The sequence below is a fragment of the Ursus maritimus genome, unplaced genomic scaffold, assembly GCF_017311325.1.
Source record: "Ursus maritimus isolate PB19 unplaced genomic scaffold, ASM1731132v1 scaffold_5, whole genome shotgun sequence".
Lineage (NCBI taxonomy): Eukaryota > Metazoa > Chordata > Mammalia > Carnivora > Ursidae > Ursus > Ursus maritimus.
In genome coordinates this window covers 59,277,404-59,302,449 of record NW_024426663.1, presented here as the reverse complement: position 1 = coordinate 59,302,449, position 25,046 = coordinate 59,277,404, and the positions used below count along the sequence as shown (strand labels likewise).

Here is a 25,046-nt window from a genome sequence, read left to right as displayed (position 1 = left end):
GGCGACAAGCGCCCAAAGCGCAGCGCTCCGTCTGCGTCGCCTAGGTGCCCCCCAAACTTGAAATAGGTCGCCTTTGCTGGTGCAGAAAGGGGTAGAGATCATCCACTGCCCAAGCTCTCTTAGGACCAAGCTCCCTGCCCGAGCGTGCCCCAAACAAACTGCTCCCTAGTGACTCCCCAGCAGGGAACACTGGTCGCTCACTTGGAACAGAGACTAGTTGTACAGAACTGGACCCGCTGGCTTCGGGGAACGAGGTGGTGCCCGGGTCCCTGCTCCCCGCCTCCGCCGAGCCCCAACGTGCAGACGCGGCGGACCTCGGGGGAGCGACGGCCAGGCGGGGCGCAGCGGGCCCTTCGGGCTGCAGCGCGGACACGCAAGTTTCCCCGCAAAGCTGGAGGGAGGAGGCAGCGAGTGCGGCCGCTCCGCACCCCAGCCCGAGGCCAAGGGCACCGAGCCGAGGGGCTGCCGCTCGCCTAGCTCGCCGAGGCCGCTCGGGGGCCGGAACACCGAGAGCCGCGCCTGCGGGGTTTCGGAGCCCGCGCGGGCTGCGGGCTCGGCGGGAGCGGTTCTGCTCCGCGCGCCGGCCGGGTCACTCCGCTCCCTACTGCAGACCCCGGCCACCAGCCTCGGCGCCCCCAGCCTTTCCCCCGAGTCCTGGCCGGGGCCGGGGTAGCCCGGGCGAGCCCGAGTCCCGTGGTCCCGTGCCCGCCGCCCGCCAGGCGGGCAAACTTGGCTCTTCGGCGCCGGCGGTGAGGACCAGCGAGCGCCCGCGCCGGGCCCTGCAGGGAGACGCGGCGCTGCGGGCGCCGGGACCCCAGCGGGGCGCAGCGGGACCGGCTGGTGGTGGCGGCGGCTTGGCACCCTCCCCGCGCCCGCGTACCTGAGGTGGCCGGGGCCGAGGGAAGACCAGGTGGCCGGACGCCGGCGGACGGGAGCGCCCGTGGCGGCGGTGGCGGTGGCGGCGACCCGGCCCCACGCCCTTCGGTCGGTCTCTCTGGCTGTCGGCGGGTCCCGGACGCGCTGGAGGCTCTCTCGGCTCCAGCTCCGTGAGCCGCCGCTGCCGTACCACCGCCGCCGCGGCTGCCCTATTTCTGCCGCCGGGACCGGAGCTCGTGACGTCACCCTCCGGGCCCCGCCTGCCCAATCGCCGCCACCTGTGCGCGCGGCCCGCCCGCCCGCCGCTCAGACCCGCGCGGGGCCCGCGGCAGGTGCGCGGAGCAGCCGGGCGCGCACGCGGAGCACGAGGACTCCCAGCGCTCCAGGGCTACCGCTGCACCCGCAGCTGAAAGCGGTGCGCTTCTTCCCCTGGCTCCCGTAGAGATCTGCGGGCAACACCCCCCTTCCACTCCCCAACACACCCCTTCTCTCCCCTCCGGCTCCTTGCTGGGCCGGGTTCCCCAGCCTCTGCTCTCAAGATGCACAAGTGGTCTTAATCAGCCGCCATAGCTGTAGAGCCTCGGTGGGCCAGGGCCAGTACACCTCGCCCGTCCGCGTGCCCCTGGAGGTTAAGTGACACTCCCCCTCGCTGAGAGCCAACAACCGGCGAAAGAGCAAAGTTTTTTATCTCTCTTCTGACTCTGCCCTCTCCCAACTGCAGAATCTTACAAAACCCTGGGCATACAAGGGCAGTCCCAGGTGATGTTGTCTTGGCCTGGCTAAGCTGTGACAAGAGAGTCCCCTATTCTCCCTTCCAACGAGACATTTTCACTGTCCTGACTTCATCCCCAAGCTTGGGGCTCTCAAACCTTTCTGGATCCCTATTCAACATCCAGAACTTTTGGAGACCCTCCCCAACCCAGTTGTCATTTGCTTTCATTAGTTGACCTAGAGATCAGTCTTGGTGCCCAAATAAACTGTAAACATCTTTGTAACAACAAGCACTCCCCCCTAACACACCAGTGGTCTATCTGTAGCCCAAGTCTGGCATCAGATTTAGGAGTGAGATCCTAGCTAGGCCAGGCTGGTAGTCACTGACGGGCAGGAGGCTTTCTGGGGGACTGCCCCCTGCTCTGCGTGGGCACCAGGTAACTGGCTGGTGTAGTGGGACAGTGTCTTGTCCATGCCCCTGTGATCTCCTTTGGCCTGGAGGAGGGGACAGAGGGGATTTTCTAGGAACAAGTTTAGTTAAATATCAAGAGAAGAGGAAGAATAAAATGCTGGCATGGAGGAAAGGTATTATGTTTGCTCTTTCCTTCAACAGATATTTACTGGGCCCCTCCTATGTACCAGGCACTGTGCTAGTTGCTGGGAAGACAGCAGTGGCTGGACCAGCATGGTCCCTACCCTCACACAGGTTTCCGTCTGGGATCCAGCTGTCCCTCTACCACTGCCTAGTCTATAACCCAGGCCAGTCATATCTCTGCTATACGTATTAGTTTCCCCATCTGCAAAAAGGGGAGTGCATGAGACCTGGGTGACTTCCAGGTCTCCATCGCTGTGACTTCCCACGTGGAAACTGTGATGTGGGCTCAGAAGGACAAAAGCCATTCCATCCTCAGTGCCCTAGGGCCTTGGCAGCAATGATGCTCTCTCATATTTGACCATGAATCTTTGCCAAGGCCATCCGTGACTGAACCCCAAGGCTGGCTTGAGGCCAGATTCTCTGCAGCTGGACTGGGGAAAGGATGGCACTTTCCATCCTGGGAGAAAGAGAAGAAGGACCGGACATAAAAGGAAGCAGGGGAATTTGGAAATATGCTATGTCTCCCTCTGAAATTTAATTCTAAGTCCGTGGACAAGATGGAGCCCCACAGCTCAGAGACTGGGTTTAGCTCCCCTCCCACACTTTGAGGTGTTTGGAAAAGCAGATTTCTGTTCTCATCTCTGAGCACAAAGTCCCTGAGTCAGCCTAGTGGCCCCATTACATAACCAACGCAGGCCTTGGAGTGTGTCTTTTTAATAACTCCGGGTCATATGTAAGCCAAGGTCTGTAGATTGACCAAGCTCTGAAATAGCTCTGTTTAGTCTAGCGAACAGGGACTGGACTTCCACAGACTTCCTTTGCTTCCCGAAGAAAGGGGGAATATAGCTGCTACAAACCAGATGTACAGAATATCCCTTGGAGATAGTGCTAACATCTGAAGTGAGCTATTGTGACTACTGTGCATAAAATAAGCGTGGAATTAAAGTCACCTTGGAATAAAAAAGGTGAAATGTGAATGACGAAATAAAACAAGCCTCAGAAGAGCGGCATCAGACGCCAGCGGACCTTGACACCTCTCTGAATTGCTCTGTGCTTTGACCTCTCAGGGCAATTCTTGGTTTAATAATACTCCCCCAACATGGAAAATAGGCTACGTCCCACACAAAGAATTTGTTTGCAACCCTGTTTCAGAATTTGCAAGGATACTGATGCTTCTCAGTAGCCAACTGGGTGCTTGGCCAAAAAAGGGGGGGAGGGTTAAGTTTCAAATTCATATAATTTGGCAAGTTTGGAAGGGGGAAGTTAGAAGGAAACATACGTTCAGATGACTGCCTCCAACCCCCAGTGTAGGGGATTGGAGAGCGATTTCTCGAGACAGATTCAGAGACACGCAAAAGGAAGTGAGTGCTGTATTTTTGCAAGATCAGGAAATTCAAAAAATCTCCTATAGATATTTACTTTACCAGTTTTAAAACGTTCTTCTATTTCTATTCTTACCCGAAGCACAACAATATGATCAAAAACTGCAGCCAAACAATGGGTCTCCTACAGGTCATTTCAGCACACAGCGGCACATTGGGTCACACAGAGAGACTACAGAGCCATGGGATCGGGAAGAAGCAGGACACCTCCTCCAGATTCAACCACAAGTTCCCCTGTCACTAGCTATGGGTCAGGTCTCCCTGGACTGGTCAGACAGTGCCCAGAAACACCTGTTAGCAGCCAGACTAGAAGGGCATGTGAGAAGGTAGGAGAAGGCAGGAAAGGGTCTTCCTGGTCTTGCATAATTGAACATTCTGATGCCTGTCCAAAAAATGTCTTATAAAATCTTCGAACAAAACCATGCAGGCAACCAAAGAACCAGCCTAGATTTTTGGAGAGCCCCAGACAGGCAAGCATGAGGACCGGGTCCCTCTCTTGCCTCTGCTACACTTTGAAAGGCTGAGCCTTTCCAGGCCTTGTTTCATGTCTCAAGTGGGACGTGGAGGTGGGCGGGGTGGGAGGTGGTCATATTAAATAAGCTTCTGAGGCCATTTTCAATTCTGCAAGCCCATGCCTTTATTTTGCTAGGATTTATGGAAGTGAGGGCCACTCCGATCTAAAAAGAGCTATGATGTTAAGGGTTTCTCCAAGATTTCTTAAATCATGGTCCACTTAGTCATCGAGAAATTAAGGGAATGGAGACAATAAATTCAAAATTCTAGACCTAAAATCACACTTAGAAATGATTGTTTAACTTTGATTTAGAGAGAAAAGTAGCCAGCATGGAGATTAATAAGGTATTCTTTCAAGAGGTAAGTGTGATTTGGGAAATTTTTCAAGGCAATGACGAAGCTCTAAAGAATGAGGATTTTAATTAAGAAACTCGGATGAATGAAAAGCTACAGTGAGGGGGAGGGAATAGTGAATGGGTAAAAGTGAAGGGCGTAAAAAACAAAACCCTTCATGGTGGTATTAATCCCGAGACAGAAGTCCCATCCGGCTCCCGGGGCCTAGGCTTGAGGCTAGAAGGGGCTTAAGGAAGGCCACCAAGTAGGAGGAAAGGAAGCTGAGTCACTCGTGGAATTCCGTGTGCACAGGGAGAATGTGGGCTGACCAGGCCAGGCCTCCAAGCCACAAAGGACCACCTCCTACAGGGCACAGGGGACAGAGATGAAATGGGACAATAGGAGGAGAAGGAGGGCAAAGAGAGGGACCAATCTCCTTCACTCAACCTTATTTATTCAGACTCACAGATTTTTGCCATGACCCTGTTTTCCAGCTCATCAAAAGACAGCAGTAAATAACATGCCAATCAAAAAAAAAAAAAAAAGATCATTCAAAAAGACGAGTGCTTACCTTATGGACACTCCATTCCTGTGAATACATGCTCCATTCAGATGCGTAAGCAATACTGTGGGGGGTCATCTTGAGTATCCTGAAGAGCCCTAAGCCAGACGAGGATCTGTGAGCTGGTACTGGACTTAGCCTATATAGCACCCCAAATCTGAGGAGCCACACTGACCTCTCTGCCCCCACCCCCACTCCCTCCACTCTGCCCCTACCCTCAACCCCACTTGTCCTGCTTCCTGGCCCCTGAGCTATTCCCACAGCCTTAGAGACACATCCCTCTGCTGTTACTGCCACCACCTCAAACCAAGAAGCCCCCCTGCACATGGCACCAACTGACATGCAGACACTGGCCTCCATCCATGCCTGTGCAGTGGTCAGACTAGGCCCCTGGGGCTCTGGCTTCCCCAAAGACTGCCTGGGGGAGCTGCTCCACACAACACAAAAGGGTGGGGGAGGGCATGACCGAGGGGAGGATGTGACCAGCAGGAGCTGGGGTACCGGAGGAAGCCAGCAGGTAAAGTCTCCCTTCCTTCCCTGGATGGTCTGTACTGAGGTGTAGTATTCCCTGGGTCCTGTGTGAGGACAGCCCCGGAGACCAAGCCCTGCCATATCTGCTCTTTCTTCTTCCTCATTCCTACTTCCTGGAATTGGACTTCTCCTCACTGAGATGTAATGCTTTGGCCTTGGGCTCTGTTTTCTAGAGAATACAGAGGAAGGAAGCAAGACTGGTGACTCTTTCCAAGAGGGCAGCTGAAAAGTTCCCTCTGAAGATGACGAGGCATTGAGAGCCGAGACGTGAAGAAATGAGGGGACGAGATATGACAAGATTTGGTGGGGAGAACATGCAGGCAGAAGGCGCAGCAGGTGTGAAGACCTGACTGGATGTGAGTGAGGCCGACGTCGCTAAGCAGAGGGACCAGGAGGACAGCTGTGGAAGAAGGCGGGGAGGTGGCCAGGGCAGACCACTTAGGCCCTGGATGCCCTGATAAACAAGGACTTCAGATCTGATCTGACGTGTAACGGGGGCCACTGGAGGGTTTTGAGCCAGAGAATGACATGATCTACTGTACGTTTTGAACATCCCTCTGGCTGCTGTATGGAGAGCAGACTGGGCGGAGGGCAGAGTGTCTGGTGGAGTGAAGGCAGTTAGCAGCTGTTCAGCTGTTGCAAGGAAAGCCGTGGTTAGCTCGTTCTCCTCGCTGGCACCACACCAGCACCTTACCTTTATTGATTGCTAACTACGCAATGGGCACTGGGCCTAACCCTTTGTATGGATTGTATCACCTAATTCTCTTAGCACCATAAGGCCCCCATTTGATAAGTGAAGCTCAGAGAAGTCACGCAATTTATCCAAGGCAGTTTGTCTCGCAAATGGCAGAGCTAGGATTTGACTCGGAGCCTGCGCTCATAATCACCATGCAATTCTGTGTCACTTACACACGGAGTATATGTCTGTGGCAGCTAATACATGTCTCAAAATACACGTCCCACAAACAGGTGCCTAGAGAACCTTCTGTTCTGAATCTGTTGGTGTATTTCCTTAATTGTCCTCATCCTGATCCCTTGTCATATCAAAACCCAACGCATAGTCTTTCTCCCTTCTCTGCCTATAGAATGTCAATTCTGTGAAGCATGCACTAAGCCAAGAGCAGGGCTCCCGTTCTCTTTGCCAGGAACTGACTAAGGGGAGAGCAGGGAGCCCAGTCTGGCCAAGGACAGGTAAGGGAAAGTCAGCTGGGGGGATAAGAGATGCACAGGGGAGCAGGGATGGGGGCAGAGGGCAAGCGGGGAGAGGGGTCTGGGTGGCTCAGTAGGTTAGGCATCCAACTCTTGGCTTTAGCTCAGGTCATGATCTCAAGGGTCATGGAACTGAGGCCCCTGTCCAGCTCTGCACTCAGTGGGGAGTATGCTTGAAGATTGTCTCCCTCTGCTCCTCCCCTCACCCGCATGTGCACGTACTCTTTCTCTAAAATAAATAAATCTTTAAAAAAAATTTTTTTAAAAGATGCACAGGAAGAGACAGTGCCTCTTTTCCCACTCGATGCTACTATTAACTACAAGGGTCCCGTAGACACACAGTTGCCATCTTGTGACCTGAAGAGCAGCCAGGTTGACCCATGAAAGATGGCAGAACAGGGAAAGAAGCTAAGACCTCACAGCTGCCATTGAGCTGCTGAAATAGCTGCTTCTGAAGCGGCCCTATCTCAGGTTCTTATTTTCCTCATAACTTATGTCAGTTGGGCTTAGATTTTTTCTTCCTTGAAGTAGAAAACATGGCAAATGAGAAAGAAGCCCAAATGTAAATAAAAGCCTGATCCATTATGTGACTGACTCTAGACACTCAACATGAAAGATTAATACTGTCATCATCCCACTTTATTTGTCTAAGGACCCCAGGCTAGTCAAAGGTTGAAGTCCCTGGACTCTAATCCAGTGCTCACATGGAGAGAATTTTCATTTATGGAGAACATTTAATCAAGCAGGCCCCTCCATTTCCTAATGGCCTGAGATAAAAGGCAGTGGACACATAACAGGTGACGTGTACAGGATGCTTTAAAGCTGACAAATGCGTTCACACACGTCAGTCACCACTGCCTAGCCAGACGTGACTCGCAGACACTTCTCACTATGACCATCCTCAAAAAATTTTAAACTGGTTTTGCCATTTTTGTGTGGTCTGTGATGAGTGAATGATCTGAAATCTTAAATAAGAGCATGATATTAAATATTGCATTCTGAAGTCTATTTTACGTGATCATTCTAATATTCATAATAGTCATTACAAAAAATTATGCTTTATATCATTTAACAGTGAACGCACAATGTTTAATTTTTATTAAATTATATAAGAGAAAATATAATTTTCAGATAAATGTGTTAAAAAATGATATGTTATCTCTGGTTTGGGGACTGAACATATACTAAAAAATACTTCGGGATTTCACTCCATAATATAACATCAAGTAGAGGCAAAAACTGGTTTCTAAGAATCAATGCCTGAAATTCTGGAATTTTATGCTTAAAAAAAACTATGGTTTTATTTTTATAATTTCCATGTTTTGTTTATAAATGACAGGAGGGGAAAGATTTCAGGCCGCTATTTGCAAGCACTCTGCAAATAGCACATTGTGGGTGTGGATAGAGCCTTTATTCTCAATAAATGAAAAGCCAAATTGGACATAATTGTCACTCTATTTTCTCTCCTTAACACTGTTTTTGAAGTACTGAGACATCTTGATGTTCCATAGAAGGGTTTTTATCAGATGAATGTGATTTACAGATTGGTGAAGGTAATTTTGAAGTAAGATTGTAGTCTTCCCATTTTTTGCCCTTAATTATCTTGTATTTCATTATCAGGTTCCTTATGTTTCTAGTCTTTAAGCACAATCTATTATGAGCATAAATCAAACATATGTCTAAGAAGAAAAACAATTTAAAATATAACAGTCTCAACCATTCTTGCAGTCAGGGCTGTGTAGCCAAGAAATAAAGGGAGCGACAGAGCCGTGAGCGTCCTCATTTGAACCCTACCTACCCGCTGTGTGTGCTCACTTGTTCACACCAACAGGCTCGCTGCCTTCTCTTACAAACGTGAAAGAAATATGAAATAATGTATCACTTACTGATTTTTAATTAAACCTTTCATTCTGAAATCATTAGAGATTTCACACAGAGTTGTAAGAAATACCGGAGCAATCATGGGTACCACTTACCCAGTGTCCTCCAGTGACGACATCTCGTAAAACTATCGTCATAGCCAGAACACTGACATTGATGTAGTCAAGGTACAGAACCCTTTGTTCACCGCAAGGATCCCTCCTGTGGCCCTTTCATAACCACCACTTATCTTCCATCCCTCTGCCCCTCCCTCCTCATCCGTAACCCCTGGTGATCACGAACCTGTTCTCATTTCTGTAGTGTCGTCATCTCGACAATGCTCTATCAAAGGGGATCATACACTATGGAGTCCTTGGGGATGGGCTTTTTCCACTCAGCAAAATTACCTCAAGACTTGTTCAAGTTGTTTCCCTTGTCAGTGGTTTCTTCTTTTGTGTTACCAAGTGGTATTCCATGGTATGCAAGAACCTCACTGGTTAAACCACCCGGCTTGTTTCCATTTGGGGCTCTTACAAATAAAGTTGCTGTAAACATTTCTGTACAGGTTTTTTTTTAATAACGTAAAATTTCACTTCTCTAGCATAAATACCCGTGAGTGCAATTTCTGGTTTGTATGAGGGTCACATGTTTAGTTTCTGAAGAAACAGCCAAACCATTTTTCAGGATGTCCGTACCACCTGACATTCCCACCAACGATGCATGAGCGATTCTCTTTCTCCGCATCCTTGCCTGCATTCGCTGGCGTCACTATTTTTTACTGCAGTGGTTCTGACAGGTGTGTGGTGATATCTCATTGTGACTTTAATTTGCATTTTCCTAATGGCTAATGATGTTGAACATCTTTTCATGTGCTTATTTCTGATCTGTATAGTCTCTTTGGTGAAATGCCTCTTCATGTCTTTTGGCCATTTCCTACTTGGATTGCTTGGGGTTTCTTTTATATATGTTCATTTTTTTCTGCTGTTGAGTTTTGAGAATTCTTTATACATTCTAGATAGTAGTCCTTTGTGGGTATGTGGTTTGCAAATATTTTCCTTCAGTCTGTCGCTTTTCATCCTCTTAATAGGGTCTCTTCCAGAACGAAAGTTTTTAATTTTCATGTAGTCAAATTTATCCATTTTTCTTTTTACAGATCTTACTTTTGATGTCAAACCTAAATCCAAGAACCCAAAGATTTTTTGAAATAAAAGCTTAAGAGTTTTACATTTTACATTTAAATCTGTCACCTCTTTTGAGTGAATTTTTGTACACGGTTTGAGACTTAGATTAAGGTTCACTTTTTTCCTTAGAATATCTAATTACCCCACATCATTTTTTTTTGAAAAGGCTACCTTTACTCCATTGAATTCCTTTGCACCTTTGTCAAAAATCAGTTTGGCAGGAACTGCAAAAAACCTAAAAAACCAAAACAGTCTAAAAAAGGAGAGCAAAGTTGAAGATTCACACTTCCTGATCTCAAAATTTACCACAAAACTACAGTAATCAAAACAGTGTGGTACTGGAATAAGGACAGACATACAGACCAATGGAAGAGAACTGAGAGTCCAGAAATATACTTCTATGGCCAAATGATTTGCAAAGAGCCCATGACTGTTCACTGCAGAAAGAATTACCTCTTGAACAAATAGTACTGCCTCAACTCCATATCCACATGTAAAATAATTAATTTGGACTCCTATCTCACACCATTTATAAAAATTAGCTCAAAACTGATATCGACAACCTAAATGTAAGATAGAAACTATAAAATCGTAGAAGAAAACACAGGGGTAAACTTTCATGACCTTGGCTTGGCAATGGATTCTTAGATACGACACCAAAAGCATGAACAACAACAAAAAATAAATAAATTGGATTTTATAAAAATTTAACATTGTTATGCATTTAATGCAAGACATTATCAAGACAATGGAAAGACCACCTACAGAATAGAAGACAATAGAAGACAATAGAAGACAATCCCTTATATCTGATAAGGGATTAATATCCTGAATATATAAATAACTCTTACAACTCAACAACAAAGACAAATAACCTAATATTTAAAATACAGAAAGGACTTGAATAGACATCTCTCCAGAGAAGATATTACAAATGGCCCAAAAGTACATAAAAAGATGCTCAATATTCTTAGTCATTAGGGAAATGCAAATCAGAACCACAATGAAATACCACTTCATACCCACTACAATGACTACAAAAATATTTTTTGAAAAAAGAAGAATAACAAGTTTTGGCAAGAACCTGGCTAATTGGAAACTTCATACATTGCTGGTGAGAATGTAAAAAGGTTTAGCTGCTGTGGAAAAAAGTGTAGTTGTTCTTCAAAAAGTTAAACATTGAATGACCATATGACCCAGCAATTCTAGTCCTAGTTATATGCTCCAAAAAATTGAAAACAAGCTCTCAAAGATTTGCACACAAATGTTATAGCAACACTACTGACAAAAGCCAAAAGGTAGAAACTACACAAATGTCCATCAATGGATGGATGGATAAGCAAATTATGGTAAACAGATACAATGAAATATTATTCAACCATAGAAAGGAATGAAGCACTGATACATGTGACAACATGGATAAAACAATATGTTAAGTGAAAGAAGCCAGACACAAAAGGTCGCATATCGTATGATTCCACTTATATGAAATACTAAGAATGGGTAAATCATAGGAAGCAAATTGGTGGTTGGAGAGAGGATTGAGGAGTAACTTATTAATGGTTATGGAGTTTATTTTGGAATGATGGAAATGTTTTTGGGTTAAATAGAGGTGGTATTTGTACAACATTGTAAATGTACTAAATGCCACTGATTTGTTCACTTTAAAATGGTTAATTTTGTGTTATATGAATTTCACCTCAATAAAAATACAATAAAATATTCAGTTAAGCATATTTTCTGAGTCTACTTCTGGGTTCTCTATTCTGTTCCCTTGATTTATGTGTCTACTCCTCTACCAATATTTTATAATCTTGATTACAGTAGCTACGAAAGTCTTGAAACTGGGTATATGCATTGGGTAATCATATAATGATCTTATATATCTATAAAATACCTACTTCAATTTTGGTAGGAATTATGTTAAACCAGTCTTTAAGAGAATTGACATCTCTGCTATGTTGAGTATGCCTCTCCATTTATTTAGATCTGCTTTTATTTCTTTCAGCTTTGGTTTCTTTTATCAGCATTTTGTAGTCTTCTATTGCTCTCCTTTTCAAAGTAATTGTTAATGGTATTATTTTTTGAATTTTAGTGTCCATGAGTTAATTTTAGGTATATAGAAATACCATTGACTTTGGTACATTATCTTGTATCCTACAATTTTTCTGAACAAAGTTTTTATTTCTAGGAATTTTTTATGCAGATAATCATGGCATCTTCAAATAGGGGCCATTTTATTTATGATATGTTTGTCTTTTATTTCCTTTTCTTTTCTTCTTGTATGGGCTAAAACTTCTGGCATTATGTTGAATAAGAGTAGTGAGAGCAGACATCCTGTCTTGTTCCTGATCTTAGGGAGAGAGTGTTCATTTTTTCATAACTGTGTACAAGGGTAGCCGTAGGTATTTTGTAGATGGTCTATGAATTTGAAGCTCCTCTGTATTCCTACTTTTTAAGTTTTTATTATGAATAGATTTAATTTTGTCAAATGTTTTTTCTAAATTGATGATGTAATCATGTGATTTTTCTTCTTTAGCCATTAATATGGTAAATAACATTGATTTTTTTAAAAAATACTGAACTAGCTTCACATCTCTGCAATAAATCCCACTTGGTCATGGTATATAATTCTTTTGATATTTTGCTGAATTTTCTGTTAATACTGTGTTAAGGATTTTTGTGTCTATATTCACAAGGAAAATGAATCTTTAGGGTTTTTTTCTGTGGTGTTTTTGTCTGGTTTTGGTATCAGGGTAACATTGTAAAATGAATTAAGACATCTTCCCTTCTCTTCTATTTTCTGGGAGAGATTGCATAGAATTGGTGTTAAGTCTCTCAATAGAATTCTCCAGTAAAACCATCTGGGCCTGAACATTTCCTTTGGGGAAAGCTTTTTTATTATTAATTCAGCATCCTTAATAGTTTAGAACTATTCCAATTATCAATTTAGTTTTGGGTGAGTTGTAGAAGTCTGTGCTTTTTTAAAAAATTGGTCCGTTTCCTCCAAGTTGTAAAATTTAGGCACGTAGAGTTGTTTATACTATTACTTTATTCTCCATTTGATGTCTGCAGGGTCTGCAGTGATATCCCTTACTTTATTCCTGATGTTGGTAATTTGTGTTTTCTCCCTTTTTTTCTTTCTCAGGCTTGATAGAGGCTTGCCTATTTTATGGATTGATCTTTTCAAAACACCACCTTTTTGTTTCGCTGACTCTTCTCTATTGGTTTCTCAGTTTCTATTGCTACCTGTATTTTTTACTTCCTTCTGCTTGCTTTGGGTTTATTTTGCTCTCTTTTTTTTTTTTTTTTTGAGTTCTCAAGGTATAAACTTAGATTAGTTATTTCAGACTTTTTCTCTTTCCTAATGTACGCATTTAATATTATAAATTTCCTTCTCATCACTGCATTGTATCCCACAAATTTTGACATGCTATGTCTTTATTTTCATTCAGTGTAATGTATTTTTTTACTTCCCCAAGAGTTCTTCTTTGACTCATGGCCATTTAGCAATGTGTTGTTTTGTCTCCAAGTGTTGAAAATTCTCCTGTTATCTTTTTGTTATAGATTTCTAGTATGATTCCATTGTGGTTGGAGAACACACCCTGTATGATTTAAATTCTTTTAAATGTGTTGAGGTTTATTTTTCGGCCCAGGATATGGTCTATCTTGGTACACGTTCTGTGCGCCCTGGGAAAGAATGTGTATTCTGTTGTTGTTGGGTAGAGCGTCCTTCATCAGGTTCTTTTGGTTGATGGTGCTGTTGAGTTTTCTATATCCTTGGTGATTTTCTATCTAGTTGTTCCATCAATTGTTGACAGAGGGGTGTTGCGGGCTCCAACTATAATGATGGATTTGTCTATTTTCCCTTCTGTTCTCTCAGTTTCTGTTTCACATATTTTGCACCTCTGTTGTTTGGTGCATACACGTTTAGGATTGCTATGTGTTCTTCGTGAACCACACCGCATATCATCATATGAAGATTCTGTCTCTAGGATGTTCTTTGCTCTGAAATCTACATTACCTGCTTTTAATATAGCCAGTCTGGCTTTCTTTTCATTAATGTTTGCATCCTTTTACACTCAACTTCCCTAGATCATTATATTTTAAGTGAGTTTCTTATAGATGGCATATAGTAGATCATTGTTTAAATCCACTCTGAGAATCTCTGTTTTGTAATTGGTATAGTTAGACCATTAAAATTTAATGGATACGTTAATGCTTAAGCCTGTCATTTTATTTTTTGTTGCCTGTTCTGTTTTCCATTTCTCTTTTTTCCTGTCTTCTTGTGAGGAAGATTTTTAGAGTTCTGCTTTGATTTATCTGTAGTGTTTTTGGGTGTATCCGTCTATACAGATTGTTAGTGGTTGCTAAGTGTTACATCATCTATACATAACTTACACAATTTACTGGTTTAGCAATTTTACCAGTTCAAGTGTAGGAACTTTACCTTCCTTTACATCCCTTTACATTCTCATTTATAAGTATGTTAAACCTTTTCTCTACAGACACTTAGAATTATATCAGACAGTATAACAATTTTGCTTCAAACATGAAACATAATTTAGAAAATTCAAGAAGGAAAATCTGTTCTATTTACCCATGTTTTTGCTCACATATCTCTTCAACCTTCTTGATGTTCCAAGATTAGTTTTTTTATTATTTCTTTTCCTTTAGAAAAGTTTCTTTAAAATTTTTTACAGTTCTCTGGAAGCAAATTTCTTATTTTTCCCTTTCCTGAAAATGTCTTGATTATCCCTTCGTTACTGAAGGATATTTTCTCTGGATATAGGATTCTGGGTTGACAGGTCTCTTTTATTGGTTCAAAAATGTTATGCAACTTCTTTCTGGCCTCTATAGTCTCTGATAGGAAGTCCTCTGTCATTCAAAATGTTTTTGACATACAAAGTATAATATCTCTTACTGCTTTCAAGATTTTTTGTTTTAGAAGTTTGACTATGATGTATCTTTGTGTGGATTTGTTTGGATTTATCCTCCTCATAGTTGCTAACCTTCTTGAATCTATAAATTAAGTCTTTTACTCTGTTTTCTACCATGATTTCTGTGAGTTTTTTTTTTTTTTTTTAAGCCTTGCCCTCTTTCTCCTCTCCTTCCAGGACTCTGATAATACAAATGTTAGAGCTTATTTTCATATTCCCACGGGTTCCTGAGACTCTGTTAATTTCAGTCTATTTTCTCTATGTTGTTCAAATTGGGTATTCTGTTGTTCTCTTCTCAAGTTCATTATTTCTTCTGTCCCCTTCATTCTGCTATTGAGCCCATCCATTAAATTTTTTATCTCAGTTACTGTATTCTTCAGATTTAAAATTCTCATTTGTTTCTTTTTTATATCATCTATTTAGTTGTTGAGAATTTATATTTTTCCTTTTGTTTCGAGTATGTTCATAATTGCTCACTGAAACATTGTTATGACAGTTGCCTTAAAATCTTGTCAGATAATTCTAATGTCTCTGTCATATCAGTATTGGCATCTGTGTTTTTTTTTTTTTTGTTTGAGATCTTCCTTGTTCTTTGTATGATGAATGATTTTGGAATGGAACCTGTACATTCTGGATATTATGTTTTGAGACTCTGGATCTTATTTGTCTGTTTTTTGCCTTTATTGAGGTATGACTGACAAATAGAATACTATATTTTTTAGTGTACAATGTGATTATTTGACATATGTATACTCTGTGAAATGCCTACCACAGTCAGGTTAATCAACACTCATAGATCTTACTGAAACCTGTTTTAGCTGGCTTCTTCTGATACTGCTCCAGCAAAAGAAGAGGGAGAAGTATCATCTTATTACTGCCAAGTGGGTACAGAAGTCCAGGTGCCCTACTCAGCTTCTACTGACACCTACGGGGTGGAGGACTCCCTGTTACTGCTGAGAAGCAGTGGCAATTTCACTTCCCCCCAGGCTTCCACTGAAACCTAGGATAGGAGTGCCACAGTACTGCCCACCACATGACTACTATTGACATCATGGGGTGAGGAGAGGCAGAGAGAAAGTGACCTTGTCACCAAGGGGGAGGCAGTGATGGTAAGTCCTGACTCCACCAGACCTCCTCTGACACCACCTCGGCAATAAAGAACAGGGGTTCCTTGTTCCTGCCAGGTGGAGTAGAAGTCCAGGCCCCCTACCCAGCCTTCTCTGACTCCATTCTGGTAAGGGGACTGGGGCACCTTGTGGAAATCTGGGTTCACCTCTTTGAACTTCATTGGTGTGAACAGGGTTGGGACTAGTGTTTATTTCTATAGTCCTTGCCTGGAGTAGAATGCTTATTATCTAAAAGTTTTCTGTCTTATTTGGTTTTCCCTTTCCTGATTCTATGTTACAGAAGGAAGGCTTTTGTTGGGGTTTTTAGTCTGTACCTATTGGCAGTTCCAAGTTGCTGGCTTCTTCAGCTCCAAGTCTGGGGTATATGAGGCAAAAAGAAAACCCAGAGAACTCACCACTGCAACGTTCCTTGGGTCCTGAAGTCCTATGGGTCTGCCTTCTCTTCACCTTTCAGAGTCTTATGTTTGTTTCATATATAATATCCAGGGTTACTAAGTTGTACTTAGTGGGAAGAATAGGGCAAAATCTGTCTTCTCTATCTTCCCAGAAGTGGAAGTCCACTCATTGATTTTTTTTTTTAAGTAGCCATATGGATCCTCTGGAATACCACCAGTTGAGAGGTACTGACACAGATGATATTGCCTGAGATGTGTGATACGTCAGACATGTTACTTAGAAAGCAGCTGTACAGTGGTGTCCTCATGTCCTGTTTCTCTGCCATTTTTTGTGTGACTTTTTGCAGAGAGGGGCTTCATATTCCACAGAGAGTAGCTTGAAAATGAACTTCCCCCAGGCAATATAGATTACAGAGCATTGCCTTGTTCACCCAGAACTTATATATACATATATATGGTTTATATATATGGTTTGTATATAATCTCTCTCTACACACACACACACATATACATATATACACACATATACATATATACACACACACATATACATATATATACACACATATATATATGTGTGTATATATATATATATATGTATATACATATATATATATATATATGTATATACAGCTTTAAAAACAAGAGACTACAGACAATAGGATCTCCTTGGTAGAGGATAAAGGAATAAATTGTTCTTCTACTTGGCATTTTATTGATCTCTTACCTATTTTATCTTTTTTAAAAAATACAGGAAGGAGACCATGGACATCTTACTGCCATCCCATCTGTTCTTTATATCTAAGTTGGAGTGGAAAGCAGCCCCCTGATATTTCACTTATGAAGGTAGTTAGGAAGTAAGGATGCATTGCTTTTAGGAGGCTTTAATGATGAATCAAATGCATGAGGTACTCTGAGGATCAGAATTCCCCAAGGGGGTTAATGAACTAAAACTCAACAGGACTCCCATGGTCACGGAGGACAAGGTGACCTGCAGACAATACTGTGTTTATATGCTTGATAGTGGTGGTTTTGAAGTGAAGTAATCCAACCGCTTCCACAACGAATCTGGAAAGACACATCCCTGTTGTTCATATAGGAAAGGTGTGTGGATCTGGAACTCTACCAGCTCCTTAAAATTTCCAAGACTCCTCCTTCCTGAGTTTGCAAAACCAGTGCAAATATCGCCACTCCTTCTTCTTCCCCCAACAAACTCCGAGTCCAATCTAACTCACATGGTGAAGGGAGAAGCCCTACCGTGGGCATGAATGACTTTGCATGAGGGAAGGAGGCAGGAAAGTCTTGAAGTACGTATCAACTCTTAGTGCATGGCACCATGTGGACAGAAACTCTGTCTTTCCACCACTGAGTCCCCAGGACCCACATTACCACCTGGCTCATGACAGTTCCTCAATAAATAAGCATCGAATGAATGAAAAAAACAACCTGGAGAGGGTGTTGAGACAAATGGCTGTTTCATAGAAGATATTTACTGAGTCCTGATGATATGCAAGACAAGAGCCAGATTCCAAGACTCAGAGGTCCCAGAACAGAAACCCAAAGCTCAAGTAGCTTACAGGATAAAACATCAGGGGAACGCTTAGCAGCCTGAGCACTCCATGAGTGGGACAGGCAGGAAGGGCTGCGCAAGTTCAAAAGATAGGCCTTGGCCCTAAGTGGTCAGGAAAGCCAGGCTGTGGGCTCCTTGAGGACACAGACAGAGTCTTACGTTTCTAAACCCCCAGGGTCTAGAGCAGAGTCTGGCTCACGGCAGCCACTCAGCAAAGGATTACTGCATAGCAAAAGAATGAATCAACCTGACTCTTCTACTTATAAGTTACGCAACCTGAAATAAAGCATTTAACTACTCTGTGTCTCAGTTTCCTTTTCCACAGAATGGGAACGATAATAGAAACTACCATTTAGGGTTGCTCTGAGAATTAAATGAATCGATACATGTAAAGTATTCATTTAGTGCAGAGCAAGCACTATATAAATATTGGCTGTTACTACTATTATCATCACTATGCAGAAATGAAGGGACAGCCTTGAATAGGATCTTGGAGAGGACTGTGATAGCTGGACTATGGGGGGATTGAAACCAGCACAAGCAAATGCTCAAAAACAGGAATAAACATTACTGCTATTTATTGAAGACGAGTTGAATGCTAGCACTTAATTCCCTTAACAGCCACAAGAGGAAAAATACCGTAATCATCCTGAAACAGAGGCTGAGAGAAGCGAAGCGACTTGCTCACACTTGCACAGCTGGTAACGAGGACAGCTGGAATGGAAGGGTGAGTAGAAGGACAGGGAAAAGCAAAGGCTAGATGATGGGTGGCAGCTGGACTGTGGCAGGAGAGTTTGGGCTTCCTGCTGTGGAGGTATAGCAGCGACAGGATGAAAGCCAGCTCTTGGAAGGTGGCCCCATTAATGATGTGACGGGACAGACTGGATTCAATGTCTTACCTCCTCCAACTACAAGCTCAGTTCTCAGCTCTCTGTCCCATGCCAGCACATCCTCGCCCTGGGAGCTCGCCCCAGTCTTTCCGTCCTCACTACTCCTCTGAAACTGCTCTTGTAAGGTCATATGCAAACTCAAAGTGGCTATAACCAGGGGAAAATTCTCAAGCCTCGTCTTACCTGACTCCTGACTTGCTTATTCATTCAACAGTGTTCTTTCATTGAGCAGCTGCTAGGTTCCAGGTCCTACTTCAGGGGCTGGAGATCAAGCACAGAATAAAACAGAATAAGGTCCCTGTGCACATGAACTTGCAGTCTGGTGATCAGACCATCACTTCCAGTGTTAGCAACGTTTCCTCCACCCACCTTCTGGAATGTGACCCTCTGGGCTTCTTTCTCCCTGCTGCCCTGGTCATTCTTGCTCAGTCTGCTATGCTGGTTCCCACTCTGTCTCCTTCCTCTAGTCTTGGTCCTGGGATCTCTTCTCTTTACTTACTATGTTGGAGAGCGCTTCCAACTCCATGGCCTTCATCACCCTGTGTAAGATGAAAGCTCAGACTTGTGTCTCTAGCCCGCATTTCTCTCCTGAGCTGCAGCATCCAACCATCTTGAGCATCTTCTCCTGAAGAGATAATGGGCCTCTTGGGCTTAGGGGGCTCGAGTCTGAATTCCTGACCTGGCTATATCCCCAAAACTGCACCACATAATCTTCTTCAGGTCAGGTGGTGAATGGAAGCTCCATTCTTCCAGTTGCTCAGTCCAAAACCTTAGCGCCATCCTCGGCTCTTCCCTTCCCTTACATCTCAATCCAATCTACCAGCCAAACTTCTCAGCTCCTCCCGTCCGATAGATCCCCAATGAGACAACTTGTCACTGCCTTTGCAGCAACTCCTCCACTGTTGCCAGCCACTGTCAACCCAGCTATGTCACTGAGCTCCTGCTCCACCCACCCAGGACTATTCTCAGAAGTCAGAGCTGTCCTCTCCAACTTCAGTTGGATCACGTCATTCCCGTTCCTGACCCCTCCCTCAGAGACTTCTAATTTCACTCCAAGGAAAATCCCAAGTCCTCACAAGGGCCTATATGACCCTACACAATGAGGTCCTGCATTGCTCTGACTTGTGTCCTCCTCTCTCCCCCTTGCTCACTCTGCTGTAGCCACACTGGCCTCCTTGCAATTCCTGAATGCTCCAGGCACATTCCTGGCTGAGGACACTCTTCCCTCAGACACCCACTGGGCTCACTCCCTTCACTGCAAGGCTCTGCACACCCTCAGCCTACCTAAAACTTCCACTCCACCCCATCCTACCATGACCTGCCCCTTTCCGTATTTTATCCTTCTTCCATGACCCTTATTTTCTTTTAGCAACCTCTATATTTTGCTGTTTGTTTATCTCTCCCCAAAAAATAAAAGCTCCCTGAGGGCTGGACTTTTATCTAATTGGTTTATTTCTGTGTCCTCAATCCTGACATCAGTGTGGCAATAGATTCAATAGGCATTTTTCGATTGGATGATGTAATACACAAATGGGGACAATGAGGTTCAGAGAGGGGATGGTATATGGATAGCCCATCAGGTTCTTTCCAACCCCAAGTTAACAGAAAAGATGTATGAAGCTCACAGGGCAACCCTGGAGAGCACTGGGTTTTGTAAACAGTACCAGCCCCTTCCATGAAAGAGGCCCTCACCCTGTCCTCAGAGCTTGCCTTGCTTCCAAACCAAGATCAGAGCTCAAAGGCAAGTTGGAGGGTTCCAGGAAGGGCAGGACCTCTGTGGGAGGAAAGGGAGGGCCCACTGGGGGCAAGGAAGGGCAGTGTGCAGGAGGAGCCCACATGGAATGGAGCTTCCAGCTGGGTCTCTCTTAGGGAGAATGCCTTCTCCCTCCACATTACCTCTCACAGCCCAGCTTCAGGAGGTCCCACAACAAGGAGAACAAGCAAACTTTGATCTACTACCTCTGTGCTACCAGCCCAGAGCTGAGCCTGGGCAGGAGACAAATGGCCATCCCCAGCCATGATGATCTTTCCCACAGATGCTGAAGGATCAGCACCTGGAACAGAGACATTCCCTAGCCCCATTCTCCTTTGCCGGGCTCTCTGTGAACCAGGAAAAAGAGTAGAACTAAGTTTTTAGGACAAGAAGAAAGAATCTGCACTGGTTTGGATTAACATTAAAATGCAGGCCTCATTCACATCCACCACAGGTACGTTAAGCAAACACAAAAGTGACAAGAGGCACAGTACAATGACAGAGGAGCCTATGGTTTTCACGGTGACAAGGTGCGCCTTGCCCACATGCCATTCATTAAGGCTTTTCACTCTGATGATGCATGAAATTACCCACCCTGACGGAGCGGCGCCTACTTTATGCCAACTAGCAACATGGCATCCTCTCATTATCCTCTTGGTCACAAATCCACCTGGAGGGGTGTGATTAATGAGAATCTCATAAAACCTGGGGGAATGGGCCATCCCTGGAGCCCTCTAAGAGTGAAAATGGCATTCACAGCAACATAAATCACCATGTGTCGATCCCCACTTCCTCACTGTCACACCTTGGTGAGCCACTCCATGGCCTCCAAGATATGACACGGTTTCCAGGACAGCAGAATCTGCTGCTCTCGGGGACACCTTGTACCCCACTTCACAGCAAGGTCAGAGTTCAGCTCTGATGATCCCAGCACCTGCTGGCTCTGGGACCTCCTAACAGGGCACAGAAAGAAGCAGGGTGTTTACATCAGGGGAAATGCTAAACGTGGAACAATGGCTGGATTCATTTTACAACTGTAGTCTTTTCCGATTTGTTCATAATTTTCTACACTATTGCTTCCAATTTGATACTGCTGGGCTGAGGATGACAATGAGAATGGGATAACAGATGATGAGCTCAAAATACTGAGCACAATATAGTCACCTTGCATGTATGTACAATCAATATGTCACTTGCAAGAAGGAGCCATTGGCCGCTGGGCAATGCTGGGAATGTAAAATGTCACAGAATTCAAGATGCATTTCTTATGTACTTAGGAGCTGTCACCATAGCTGCCTTGCTGCTCTGGAAGGGAAACGGGCTTAATGTTTCATAATCAGTTACCTTAGATAAATGAACTAGATGTCCTTACAGAGTACCGGAAGGACTTCCAAGTGACCCCTTTTGCTTGGCTTGGCAGAGGTGCTCTGTACTGGAGTACAGGTTATACACTGCACAACTCCAAGGGCACAGTTTCCCCAGACTACACTGTGATGGGATCACTACTGTACAATGACATGCAGCAACCCTGTGGTTATTTGAGCAACTTGGAGTCAATATTCCTAAGGGCTTACGGGAGCATCACAAAAATGGATCACAAAGACTCAGCCACACAGTGACCACGTAGATAGACCCAGCCACACAGTGACCATGTAGAGACCTCTGAATTGCTAGTGCAGTTCACTGTCTGTTACCAGGCTCAGGAGGGAAGGGGCCATTCCATCTATTCAAGATATTCTGGTTATAATAATAATTAATTAACAATTATAATAATATCTCATCTCTACCATACAGACATATGCATGTGTTAACCATTTTATTACTTGAATATTATTAAAACTCCCTAAATTTGGCAACTCCTTTAAAACATGATCTTTGTTGAGAGCCACTTCAGCAAGCTTTTAGGAAGACAATGTTATAAAATGTATTAAAATATAAGATTCTTTTTGGTTTTATACATTTTTTTTCCAAGGGCAAAACAGACGATTTAAATACAAGTCTAAACAGAATTACTCTGTCAAAGGCAGCAGTTAATGACAAAATGCGTTCTCACTTCCAGACACTCACCAGCATCTTTCAACTCTTCTCTCAGGGAAAAAGGGGGTCTGGTATTTTATTCTTCTTTTCTGCAAGGTAATCTACAATTTCTTGTGGATTGCATTAACTCCTCCACATCTGTATCAGCAGTTTCAAACCCAAATTCCTCCTCCACAGCCATGATAATCTCCACTTGGTCCAAATTGTCTAAGCCTAGGTCTTCCACAAAGTGGGAATTTACTGACAGCTTCTCTGGGTCAACCTTGTCATAGACTTTCAAGACGTAAAGAACGTGGCCCTTGATTCCCTTTAACAGCAAAGGGGGTGCATCACTAAACTGGCAGCACAAGTGTGTAACTGGAAACCGTGCAAGCTGCAAGGCAGGCTAGGGAGCCCCAGGCTTCAGCCCAGCCCCCGCGGGGCACAGGGTGAAGCAGAGCAGTGGGATCGTGGCCAGCATGGGGCCCCAGGCAGCAGCGCAAAGGGGCAGTTGGCAGACGCATAGCTATCATGGCTATGCCAACCCAAGATGCACTTAAAATATAAGATTTTAAATATCCTGTGACCAGGGCTTCCAATCCTGAGAATTAATCCTATAAGACTAAGTCAAAGTATACAAATACATTTGCATGTGTGTGTGTGTGTGTGTGTGTGTGTGTACAAAGATGTTTATTGTAGCATGGCTTTTAATTTTTTAATAGCAAAGGAAACTATTTGAATGTATGCTGATAAGGGATCTGCTCAATGAATTATAGTATACGCATAAACTGCAATGCCATGAAGCATTTAAAATCATCCACTATAGCTATTTCTACTTGTAGACATTGGTGTGTTTTTTCCCCCTACATTCCCAGCAGCTTCCCATCTTTCTAATGTTTGGGGAATTAACTGTCTTATGATACCCTCTCCCCAAAGTAGAAGCCAGAAGTCTCACTTCCAGCCTCCTTCGTAGCCAGGACATAGGTATGTACCCTGTGCCACCAATGAGTTGCACCATACAACACTTCAAGAAGGAAGCGAGAAAGCAGGCTGAGAGGGGCAGCATTCCGCTGGTGACAAGTGCAGTCCCTCTGGCCTGCTCTAGGACCAGCAAGGCTGAGTCTCTGACAGAGAAGTGCTAGCAGTGCCGGTGGTGGGGTGATTTCATCAAGAATGAGTTCCCAGCAAAGCCAGCTGCAGCACCTCGGGCTTCCTGGGGGCATATCCTCATCAGGGCAGCTGTGCGGTGTGGGTTTCGCTATAGTTCCTCAAAGCAGAGCTCTAAACCCAGTTCTCTGACCCCCAACCTGTCCGTGAGCTGTCTGCTCTGCGGGTAGTAAGCTCCTTTCTTCTTAAGGAGCAGAATTAGCTTGCGCTGCCAGAAAGAAATCTAGGATATAGGTATCCTTGACTTTATAATCTCAACTTGGGAATAGCCCACTCTTTTTCTTCTCCCCCCTTTTTTGGATTTTATTCATTTATTTAAGAGAGAGAGCACAGGGGGCGCCTGGGTGGCACAGCGGTTAAGCGTCTGCCTTCGGCTCAGGGCGTGATCCCGTCGTTATGGGATCGAGCCCCACATCAGGCTCCTCCGCTATGAGCCTGCTTCTTCCTCCCCCACTCCTCCTGCTTGTATTCCCTCTTTCTCTGGCAGTCTCTTTCTCTGTCAAATAAATAAATAAAATCTTTAAAAAAAAAAAAAGAGAGAGAGAGCACAGAAGCGAGGAAGGGGAGGGGCAGAGGTAAAGGGCGAAGCAGGCTCCATGCTAAGCAGGGAGCCCAACGCTGAGGAGGGAGCCTGACACAGAGCTCGATCCCAGGACCCTGAGATCATGAACTGAGCTGAAGGCAGATGCCCAACCTACTGAACCACCAGGTGTCCCAAGGGAAGAACGCACACTTCTGAATACCACACATGGAGACCCCATAAGCCACCACTCAAGTGCCAGATTTGGACCTTCAGAATTCGACAGAAGGAGGTACCTTCGAGGTCTGCAGGGTGGCAGTGACTACCAGCTCCCAATCCAAGTGAAAGAGCATGGCCGGGCGGGTTTGCACAATTATTCTTGAATGTTTTATTGCATCATGCCCTTGTTGCCTTATAAAAGTGAATAAGAAGAAGAGAAATTAAAATGTTGATATTTACAACAAGAAGACAAGGTTTAGAGGCTTCATAAAATTGAAACAAATCACTGGGGCACCACAAGGAGAAAGTCTTTAGCCTTGATTTGTTGCTCATCGGACTTAGGCTTATGGACTTTGTGGTCAACTGCAAAGTAGAAGAACAAATTGTGAGCATCTGAACAGGATGACAGAATAATTGAGATCTCCGCAACGGCAATCACCGGAGAAAATGTACGTTGATTATTCACTTTTGCATATTTCACTTCTAAACATCGTTTCAGAAATGGATTCTCTATAAAAACAGGAGACTGCCCGTACCTTCTGAGGTACAGTAAGTAGGATACAGGAGAGCAGCTGTAGGTTTGACCCCAGCTTTAAAGCGTACATGTGTGCATGTATGTGATGTAGACATTTACAAATCGGGACATATCCCCTGTGAGCACTGAAAAGTTAATGCTGTGGGTTGAGACAGTAAAGG

The 25,046-nt window shown here is 44.2% G+C and overlaps 1 protein-coding gene across 3 annotated transcripts in view; it reads right to left on the bottom strand.

Annotated features, from left to right (window-relative positions):
• Positions 1–25,046, bottom strand: part of FSTL4 (follistatin like 4) — a 617,506-nt gene that overhangs the window by 382,641 nt on the left and 209,819 nt on the right. Inside the window, exon 3 of one of the 3 annotated variants that reach the window (XM_040622453.1) lies at positions 18,859–18,936. The gene's annotated coding sequence lies outside the window, so the exon portion shown is untranslated. Of the gene's footprint in view, positions 1–880; positions 1,026–4,981; positions 5,347–18,858; positions 18,937–25,046 lie in introns of those variants that run through there. The other 2 variants (XM_040622455.1, XM_040622454.1) reach the window with 2 other exon arrangements.